This window comes from Capsicum annuum, chromosome 10 (assembly GCF_002878395.1).
Source record: "Capsicum annuum cultivar UCD-10X-F1 chromosome 10, UCD10Xv1.1, whole genome shotgun sequence".
NCBI lineage: Eukaryota > Viridiplantae > Streptophyta > Magnoliopsida > Solanales > Solanaceae > Capsicum > Capsicum annuum.
In genome coordinates, this window is record NC_061120.1 from 421,890 (window position 1) to 433,518 (window position 11,629).

General features: G+C 42.3%; 1 non-coding gene and 1 pseudogene across 1 annotated transcript; both read right to left on the minus strand.

Moving 5' to 3' along the window:
* Positions 1-7,712: 7,712 nt before the first annotated feature.
* On the minus strand, positions 7,713-11,014 carry LOC124888388. Its single transcript, XR_007046511.1, has one exon. It is a non-coding gene; the product is annotated as a 28S ribosomal RNA (ribosomal RNA).
* A 229-nt stretch (positions 11,015-11,243) lies between these two features.
* LOC124888175 lies at positions 11,244-11,402 on the minus strand (annotated as a pseudogene).
* Between the last annotated feature and the right edge of the window lie 227 nt (positions 11,403-11,629).

An 11,629-nucleotide genomic window follows, 5' to 3' on the forward strand; every position in this document is an offset into this window, starting at 1 on the left:
GTATGTATAACGTAATAATATAAAATATTGAAATTTAAGAATATTAAATAAAAAATTTTAAAAAATATAAAAATAAAGTGGGAACGTTAGGAAAATCGCCCCAAAATATGAACTAACATTGAAATATCATTAAAAAATACTTAGAGTGTGTATATAACGAAAGAAGTATGCAACGGCGAGTAAGATCAATGAACGCCATGAAATTATTCGGATGATCAAACCTAGGTTTACGCTTATTTGATTTTTACACGATGCCATGGTGTATGGTGCCACGGTGCCCTGGTTCATGGTACCTTGTGGTAATAGTGCATGGTGCCTTCGTGCCATAGTGCGATGGTAAGCGATGCCATGGTGCACGGTACCATGGCGCCATGGTGTCATGGTGCACGGTGCCATGGTGCCGTGGTGTGCGGTGCCTTGGTGCCTTGGTGCCTTAGTGCTTTAGTGTCATAGTGCCTTGGTGCAATGGTGCACAGTGCCTTGGTTCCATGGTGCTATGGTTCCCTGCCGCGGTGCCATGGTGTCGCGGCGCCATAGAGCCCGGTGCCATGGTGCCTTGATGTGCTGGTACCATGGTGTCTTAGAGCACGATGTCTGTCATGCCTTGTGGCCATTGGTGCCCATTGTGGTTTGAGGCATTAGCACATGGTGCCTTATGGGTGAAGGTTTCGGTGCACGGATAACCAACTCGACAGAGACACTACCATGGTAGGTGTTAGACCCCCAGTCTAAGATATGATGGTTGACAAGGCTATATCAAGGTGCACCTTGGCCTTGACATGTGCTAATAGAAGCAATGTGATTCTGTGATGGCTATGAGATAGCAGGCAGCTGATACTAACCAAGACAACAACAGTGATGGCAAGGTAGCCTTGGGCACATGAGGTGATGACTGACGCATAGCACCTATGCTGGCATACATGTAGGTAGTGACATAGACATAGCACGGCACTGGCATAACATTTGCATTGGCATGGCATGGAATAGACATGGGCATTGGCATGGTCAAGACAATTTCACAGCATAGGCAATGGCATGGCCTAGGCAGTGACATAGCTGAGACAGCAGCATGGCATAAGCAGTGGCATGGCGCAGGAACAGGATATGACATGACACAAGTAAGGCATGATGCTGGCAATGAAAGGTGTGGCTGAGAATCATGACAAGACAAAGATGAAATGATTAAGTGTTGGAAAAACTAAAAATTGGCTAAGTATTGAACATTGGCAAAATTAGCTAAGTGCTAAACACTGGAAAAATTGGCTAAAGGGGCAAGGTTGCCCATATGCTTGTCACATGGGGCAATTCCTAAGTTTGAATTTTGAAAGTTATAAACATGTATTATTTTCAGAATGTTTTTGAATGCTTAGATCAGGTTGTTGAGTCAGATGATAAGCATACAGCCATGTCCAATGGCATGTTGCCAGGTGTCGTTGGTTGTAACTGATGTAACTACCCATGTGCAGTCTATTTATACTGTTGCTGAAAATTGTACAAGGCAGTGAGAGTTTTTGTAGTGCCTTAGTATAATTTATGTGACATTGTTCTTTGTAATTTTGAGAGAATAATAAAGGTTGGGAACTTATTTTCTGTACATTATTAAGAGTTTTATGCTTCTGTAAACTTATTCTATTATACTTAGACTGTGCAGTGTGTGTGGCTGAAGTTGTGCAGTGTGGTGCGACTACCAAGCAGTGGTGTTATGAAAAAGAAAATGCCCCTATGTCAACTGGTATCAGAGATTTGTTGTACGAAAATGGTGATTGTCGCTCAACTAAACGAGTATGTTAAAAGAGTTTGAAACTTTATTGGCATTACTGATGAACTCAAACAAAGTGAAGGTCTAGTGGATTTAATCACTTAGATCAATGTCTTGAAGGAAGAACAGGCACTATTGCATGCCAGTTTGAAGAATAGTCTACGGAATTTCTGAATATATGTAAAGCCTTGATATTGCTGGTGCAGGACCAAGGCAAAGTGATGGCAGATCTGCAGACAGAGATGATGGTGTTGCGATGTGTTATGGCTGCATTTGGGCAGTCTCTTGAAGGCAGTTCCAAAGTTAAAATTCCTGAGCCCAAACCTTTTGGTGGTGCTAGAAATGCCAAGGGATTGGAGAATTTTCTGTCGGACATAGAGCAGTATTTATCTACTACTCGAGTTGCTGAGACGGACAAGTTGAACATCACCACGATGTCCTTGATGGGTAATGCAAAATTGTGCTGGAGGACTTGAAATACAAATAATGAAAGTGTTGGAGTCCCAAAATTGATACTTGGGAAAAGTTGAAGAAGGAAATGAGGGACCAATTCTTTCCTAGTAATACCTTATGGATTGCAAGAGACAAGTTGAAAAGGCTAAGGAAACATGGAACGATTTGTGACTATATTAAGGAATTTACTTCCTAGATGATGGACATCCAAAATATTTTTGATGAAGATAAGTTACATAACTTCATCTCAGGGATGCAGACATGGGCCCAAAAAGAATTAAGGAGGCAGAATGTGAAAGATTTTCCTAGTACAATTGCTGCTGCTGACTCGTTGGTACATTTTTGCTCAACTCATTCTTATTCTGACATTCCCACTTCTAAAAAGTCTAAGAAAAGGGCTGAGAAGAAAGGGAAAGGGAAGAAAGAGGGACGAAATGACAAGGGTGACAAAGTCAAGGACCCAATTAATACTGAAACACCAAGAACAGAGGGAAAATAGCAATACGAAGGGTTTTTAGACTTGTGGTGGACAATATTTGGCCAAGAGTTATCCCAACCGTGAAACGGTGAATGTTATGCTTGCTGGAAATGTGAATCAAGGTGGGGGTGACGAAGTTGTTATTGCTTTGGTGAATCCTTTGGGGGTGTCACTTAATCATATTACTTTGCTGATTGTTGTGGGTGAATCCTCAAATCCATTCAACCTCAATGGTGTTTTAATTCACAGAGAGATGAAAGTTGATGGCAATCGTATGATGGCAATGGTAGATACCGGGCCAAACATACTTTTGTGGATGCCAAAGTTGCTGCAAAATAAGGACTGAAGTTGAAGAAAAGTCCATCCTTTGTCCAGACGGTGAGTTCCAAGGCACAATTCATTGTATGAATGGCTTATGATGTGAAGATGATGATTGGAAGTTGGACAGGGAAGCATAACTTGATGGCTATGCCATTGGGTGATTTTGAAGTCATTCTAGGGATAGATTTCCTTAGAAAGTTTCATTTTATCCCTTTCCCTCACTTAGACGGAGTAATGATCACGGACGAAGTCAATCCAAATTTCATTAAGGTTGCTCATCCTTATAGAGAAGCAAAGAAAGTGAAGAACAAGGGCTCTATTATTTTTACTATTTCAGTTGAGAAAGGATTGACGAAAGGTGATGAAACTTTCCTTGATACCATTATTAAAGTGAAACTAAATGTGAAGATGGAGGTACCGGACTGTGTTGCCGAAGTATTAAGAAAATTTTCTTATGTGATGCCTCTCAAGCTGCCTAAAGAGTTACCGCCAAAAAGGGACGTAGATCATAAGATAGAGTTGCTGCCATGTTCTATTTCCCCTGCACAGGCTCCTTATAGAATGGCTCCCAAAGAGTTGGCAAAACTTTGGAAACAATTGAATGAATTACTGGATGTGGGCTTGATTCATCCTTTAAAATCTCCTTTTGGTGCTCCTTTTCTATTCCAAAAAAAAAATAGGATGGTTCAATGAGGATGTGTGTGGACTATTAGGCATTGAATAAAGTGACTATCAAGAACAAGTATCCTATCCCATTAGTACAGGATCTCATGGATAGGTTAAGTAAGGCATGTTGGTTCACGAAGCTTGATCTACGATCAGGTTATTGGCAGGTCCGAATAGTAGAAGGAAATAAACCAAAAACCACGCGTGTGACGAGGTATGGTTCATATAAGTTTCTTGTTATGCCGTTTGGGCTGACAAATGCCCCGACAACTTTCTGTAACTTGATGAATAATGTGTTGTTTGATTACCTAGATGATTTCATGGTGGTATATCTAGATGACATAGTCATTTATAGTTGCTCTCTTGATAAATATTTAGAACATTTGAAGTTTGTATTGTCCCGCTTGAGGGAGTACAAACTTTACATAAATATGAAAAAATGCAAGTTTTCTACAAAGGAAGTGAAGTTCCTTGGGCATTTGGTTAGTCAAAACTAAGTGAGGATGGATCTTAAGAAGGTGCAAGCAATTATTGAATGGCAGGCGCCTAGTGGGGTTAAAGAATTGAGATCATTATTGGGGCTGGATAACTACTATCGTAAGTTCATTGCAAGTTACTCTAAGAAAGTTGCGGCATTAAAAGACTTGCTGAAGAAATATATCAAGTGGGTGTGGTATGATAAGTGCGATGCAGCAGTTCAGATGTCAAAGGAAGATATGGCTTCAGAGCCTATTTTGAAGCTACCAGAGTTTGAGTTACCATTTTAAGTACACATTGAGGCATTTGACAAGGCCGTTGGAGGAGTGTTGGTGCAAGAAGGCCATCCTGTGGCCTTTAAAAGTAAAAAATAGAGTGATATTGAGCAAAGATATTCGACCTATGAAAAGGAGATGGTTGCAGTAGTTCATTGTTTACAAACTTGGAGGGTATATTTGCTGGGAACTCGGTTTGTAGTGCGAACAATGTTGCGAACAAGTTCTTTAAGACACAGAAGAAGTTGAGTCCAAAGAAAGTCCGATGGCAGTAAGTCCTGGCTGAGTATGACTTCATGTGGGAGCACAAAGTAGGAAGGCACAAACAGGTTACTAATGCACTTAATCGGAAAGAGGTATTTATTGTAGTATACTCTATTTTTAGACTTAAGACTGATTTCCTAGATAGAATTAAATTATGTGCTGCTAATGACCCACTCTATGTCAAGTGATGGGTCAAGTGAAAGACGGGACCATTCAAAGATATTAGATCCAGGATGATCTCTTTTACTTTGAAGGGGGAGAATCATGGTACCTCAAGGTAGTGGATCACATAAAGACATGATTAAAGAAGTGCATAACACTCCTTGGGCTGGTCATCTGTGTGTCGAGAAAATGCTAGCCCTGTTGTCCTGTGTATATTTTTGGCCAAAGATAGAAGATGACATTGAAGGATATGTGAAGACTTGTCAAGTATGCCAAAGAGACAAGACTGAACGTATGAAGGAGGTGGGTTTTTTGCAGCCTCTACCTATTCCTGAAAGGCCATGGTTATCAATCTCTATGGACTTTATTTCTGGGTTTCCGAAGATGGATGGCAATGCGTCCAAAATAGTGGTAGTGGATAGGTTCTCAACATATGCTATTTTTGTTGCTACTCCAATTACTTGCACATTGAAATTTGTTGAAGGATTATTCTATAAGAACGTGGTAAATTACTTTGATTTTCCAAGTGATATCATGAGTGATAGAGATGCACGATTTATTGGTAGTTCTGGAATACATTGTTTAGCATGATGGGGACTGATCTAAAGTTTTCCACAACAAATCATCCTCAAACTGAAGGACAAATTGAGAGGATAAATCACTTGCTAGAAGAGTACCTAAGGCACTTGTGACATCAAGCTAGCGGAATTGGGAAGACTTGTTGGACTTATCTTAGGCAAGCAGCCTATGACACCATTGGAGGTGGTAACACTGAAGAGTGAAGGAATTTGACCTACTGCTTACAAATATGCAAAAAACAAGAATGAGATGCTTATTGAGGCATAAGACAACTTGAGAAAGGCCCAGAATCACATGAAGAAGTATGTTGGTCAGCATAGACGTGCGGTGGAGTTTAGTGTAGGAGACAAAGTGCTTCTAAAGCTCACTCCACAAATCTGGAAACATATTGTAAGAAAGAAAAGGCTTAAGGGACTGATCCCAATGTACGACAGCCCGTTCAAAGTTATTGAGAAAGTTGGGGAAGTTGCTTATTAGTTGGACTTGCTAGAAAGGTTGAAAATTCACCCTACCTTTCATGTCAACTTTCTCAAAAGGTATAATGAAGATGATGAAGACGCAGGCAGAAACAAATCCAAGAGGGCTCCTCCTTTGATTGTGAAATAGTATAAATTCAAGATGGAGAAGATACTTGATCATTGCATCATAGGGAACAGCAGAAAAAATACTAAGACAAAATTCCTAATTCAATGGAAAGGCTCAAGCGAAGAAGACGCAGTTTGGGAAAAGGCTCAGAACTTGTAATAGTTTGACAAGCAAATTAAGGACTACCTTAAAACAACCTTGATAAAGGCGTAGAGTTCATCTTGTGGGGGTGCTTTATTAGACCCCCAGTCTAAGACATGATGGCTGACAAGGCCATGTCAAGGTACACATTGGCCTTGACATGTGCTGAGGAAAGCAATGTGATGTTATGTGGCTATGAGATAGTAGGGAGATAATAATAACCAAGGTGGTTGGAGTGATGGCAAGGTAGCCTTAGGCACATAAGGCGACGACAGGCGCATAGCACCTATGAGGGTATGCGTGCAGGTAGTGACATAGACATGGCACGGTACTGGCATAACATTGGTAGTGGCATGGCACAGGAAATGTCATGTCACAAACGTGGGCATTGGCATGATCAAGACAGTGTCACAACATAGGCAGTGGTGTGACCTAGGCAGTGACATGGACAAGACAGCAGCATAGCATGGGTAGTGGCATGGCGCAGGTACAGACAACGACATGACACAGGCAAGGCATGATGCTAACAAGGAAAGGCATGGCTGAGAAGCATGACAAGACAAAGATGAAATGATCAAGTGTTAGAAAAGCTGAAAATTGGCTAAGTGTTGAACATTGGAAAAATTGGATAATGGGGCAAGGCTGCCCATGTTCTTGTCATATGGGGCAGGTTCTACGTTTGAATTTTGAATGTCGTAAACATGTGTTATTTTCAGAATGTATTTGGAATCTTAGAACAGTTTGTTGAGTCATGTGATAATCATGCTGCCATGTCTAATGGCATGCTGCCAGGTGTCGTTGGTTGTAACTGTTGTAACTGCCCATGTGCAGTCTATTTATAGTGTTGCTAGAAATTGTACAAGGCAGTGAGAGTTATTATAGTGTCTTATAATAATTTGTGTAACATTGTCCTTTATAATTCTAGGAGAATAATAAAGGTTGGGAACTTGTTTCCTGTACATTATTGAGTGTTTTAGCTTCTGCAAACTTAGTCTATTATACTTACACTATGCAACGTGTGTGTGGCTGAAGTTGTACCATGTGGTACGACTACCATGCAGTGGTTTTATAAAAAAGAAAATATCCATGTCTCAGTAGGCCACTATAGGTCCTTCAGCATTTGACATCGGTTGTGGCGTTGCCCATGTCAACATTGTGTGCTGATGATTTCCCCGGCCGTAAAAGCCCGGGTCATTGGACATATCTTTAGGATTGCACTTGACGGTCACCAAAACCTCTAATTGCGACATGCTTCCACGCGTTGATGTTGACCTCGACATATCACTGGGCTCTTGAGGCATACTTCACATTACGAAAAACCTCTAATTGTGACGCCATAGTTTTTCACGAAAGGCCACTTGATATCATACTTAACCGTTTGGAATGAAATACATGCGATACTTGAAAAAAAAACGGCGAACTCAGGTGAGGCTATTCCGCGGCATGATCAAGGGTAAGGTGAACTCACAATACTTAGTGTGATTTTTCAAGTACGAATGTGCAAACCTCCTTTAGAGATAGATGAAAAAATAATTGGATTGGAGGGGGAGGGACAAACCGGAGCGACAAAGGGATGAATCTCAGTGGATCATGCTAGGAAGGCAACTCTGCCAATTACAATACGCCGTAACATACTTAAGTTGTCTACAAAGTATTCTACCCACTGCTTGATGGAAATTATACTTCAAGGCGACCACCGCGACTCGTATACTGCGATGGATTAGCCAACGACATGTTCCCTTGGGGGTTGAGGCCCCTACTGTGGGTCACTTCTAGCCCGGATTCTGACTTAGAGAAGTTCATTCATAATCCAAAACATGATAGCTTTGCGCCACTGGATTTTTAACCAAGCGCGATGACCAATTATGTGAATCAACGGTTCCTCTTATACTAGGTTGAATTACTATTGTGACACTGTCATCAGTAGGGTAAAACTAACCTGTCTCACAACGGTTTAAACCCAGCTCACGTTCCTTATTGGTGGGTGAACAATCCAACACTTGGCGAATTCTGCTTCATAATGATAGGAAGAGCCAACATCGAAGGATCAAAAAGCAGTGTCGCTATGAAAGCTTGGCTGCCACAAGCCCATTATCCCTGTGGTAACTTTTCTAACACCTCTAGATTCAAATTTTAAAGGTCTAAAGGATCGTTAGGCCACACTTTCATGGTTTGTATTTATACTAGAAATGAGAATCAAACGAGTTTTTACCCTTCTGTTCTACATGAGATTTCTATTCTTATTGAGCTCAACTTAGGACACCTGCATTATCTTTTAACAAGTGTGCCTCCCCATCAAAACTCCCCACCTGAAAATGTCTACCACCCAATCAGCCCGCAGAGCGAGCCTTGGGTCCAAAAAGAGGGGCAGTGCCCCTCTTCTGGTTCATAAAATAATTTTAAAATGTTAAAAGTAGCGGTATTTCACTTTCGCCTTTCGGTTCCCTCTTATACAGCACCTCTCAAGTCATTTCACAAAGTCAAACTAGAGTCAACAGAGTATTCTTTCCTTGTTGATTCTGCCAAGCCCGTTCCCTTGGCTGTGGTTTCACTGGATAGTAGTCAGGTACAGTGGGAATCTCGTAAATCCATTCATACACATCATTAATTAGATGACAAGGTGTTTGGTTACCTTAAGAGAGTCATAGTTACTCCCATCATTTACTCGCGCTTGGTTGAATTTCTTCACTTTGACATTTGGAGCACTGGGAAGAAATCATATTACGTGAACATCCATTGGGACCATCGCAATTCTTTGTTTTAATTAAATAGTTGAATTCCCCTTGTCCATACCAATTCTGAGTTAGCTGTTCGACACGTAGAGAAGGCGTCCGAAGGAACCATTCCTAGTCTACCCCCTAGCCGGCATGCGACAACCTGCTCTTGCTGTGGGAGCAGCTCAAGAAGTCCACCCAATTTTTTTCCCAAAGTTATGGATCCATTTTACTGACTTCCCTTTATTACATTATTCCATCGACCAGAGGTTGTTCACCCTAGAGACCTGATGCAGTTATGAGTACGACCAGTCATGGACGGCATTCGATCCTTCAAATTTTCAAGGGCCACCAGGAGCACATCAAACACCACGCAACGTACGATACTTTTTCAGCCACTGGACCCTGCCTCCGTCTGAGCCAATTCCAGGGTAGGCAGGCTATTAAACAGAAAAGATGACTCTTCCCAAGGCTCCCACCTATAACTACGGACTTCCTAACGTTGCCATTGATCGCCATGTCTCAGTTTAAGAATTTTAACCTGATTTTCTTTTAGAGTACACACAAAATGCGCTATCGATCGAGGTTCTCCTGAACCTTATGATTGACTAAACTATGTTAAACTATCATTCACACGGAACCTTTCCCCTCTCCGTCCTTCAAAGTTCTCATTTGAATATTTGCTATTACCACCAAGATTTGCACTGATGGCCACTTCACCCGGGCTCGCGCCCAAAGTTCTATAGTGACCGTTGTACCCTCATACACATCGTGGCCTGGCATTTTCCCTGACAACTGGGTGTAGGTCACGTGCTTAAGCACCATTCATTTTTGAGGCTAGGTTATTCGGCAGGTGAGTTGTTACACACTCCTTAGCAGATTTTGAATTCCATGACTACTATCATGCTGTCTTAATCTACCAACACCCTTTGTGGGATCTAGGTTAGAGCGTATTTTGGCACCATAACCCATATTTTAGTACATACCACATCGTTAGTTCTGCTTACCAAAAATAGCCCACTTGGAGCTCTTAATTCTGTGGCGCAGCTCAACAAACCAGTCGCACCGTCCTACTTATTTAAAGTTTAAGAATAGGTAAAAGGAGTTGCGCCCCTGAGGCCTCTAATCATTGGCTTTACCTGATAGAACTGACACGCGAGCTCCATCTCTCCTGAGGGAAGCTTCTGAGGGAACCACCTAGTATATGGTTCAATTATTCTTTCGCCCCTATACCCAAGTTAGACGAATGATCTACATGTTAGTATAGCTATGGGACTCCACCAGAATATCCTCTGGCTTTACCCCGCTCAGGCATAGTTCACCGTCTTTCGGGTCTCGACAGGTATGCTCACACTCGAACCCTTCTTAGAAGATCAAGGTTGGTCGGCGGTGTACCCCTTAGGGGAATCCCACCAATCAGCTTCCTTGCACCTTATGATTTTACTCGCCCATTGACTCACACACATGTTAGACTCCTTGGTCCGTGTTTCAAGATGAGTCAAATGGGTAGCCCACAAGCCAGCGTCTAGAGTGCGCAGATGTCGAACCACGCCAGAGGCTCATGCTTCTTGCCACAATCGAGGAAACGGTGTTCTAGGAGTGTATCGAGATCTTTGATTTTGGCCTCCCCCAATCCATACTGGTCCACTCCCTGAGTCGATCGGCGGACTGGATCATGGTTGTTCTATATCCGACTGGGGTGCATCGCTGACCCCTATCCTCTTTTCGATCAAACATTTCAAGAACTCTTTGACTCTCTTTTCAAATTATTTTTCATCACTCCCTTGCATTACTCATTTTCTATCGGTCTCTCGCCAGTATTTAGCCTTCGATAGAATTCACTGCCTGATTTGGGCTGCATTTCTAAACAACTCAACTCATAGACAGTGCCTTGTGATGAGATAGGGTCCAAGAACAATGGGACTCTCACCCTCTCTAGGTCCCCTTTCCAAAGGACTTGGACCTGGTCCGCCATTGAGGATGCTTTTCCGGACTACAATCGGACAACGGAGTCGCCTGATTCTAAGTCTGGGTTGTTCCCGATTTGCTCGCCGTTACTAAGGTAATCCTTTTAAGTTTCGTTTCCGCCACTTATTGATATGCTTAAACTCAGCTGGTAATCCCGATTAACCTGGGGTCGCGGTCGAAGCACCTTAGCATGAAATAGTCCTGGAGTCCGAACGCATGACGGGCTGTAGCTGCAACAACAAAAAGAGTTGAGTTAATACCACCACTTATCGTGATTCCATCAATGTGAACTCACATTTAGTCCAGCCGTGAGCTCGAGATGCACGAAAGGTCAGTATTCGGCCTGCAAGGACAACACACCCCATGATTGAGGCGCAATGCGAAGAGGGAGACGCGATGCGTGATGCCCAGGAAGACGTACCCTAGGCCTAATGTCTTTAGGTACAACTTGTATTCAAAGACTAGATGGTTCATGAAATTTATCTACAATTCACACCAAGTATCATATTTTTCTACGTTCTTCATTGATACAAGAGCTGAGATAACCATTGCTGAGAGTCATTTTTGTTTATAAAAAAAGCTTATTACCCTCAATGCACGCCGCAGATGGGGCACGAGGGGAAGGCTATCAATTTAAGTATTCCTTGGAGCATTCCACATCGAGGTTTGTTAGTTGCTAGATGCGCACGCTGGGCATGCACTCCAGGGATGAAGGGGTGGTGCTCGCACAGAGTGCCGAAGCATCCCGCCCGCGTGGACTCCTCAATTTTTAAACACATTTCCAGGT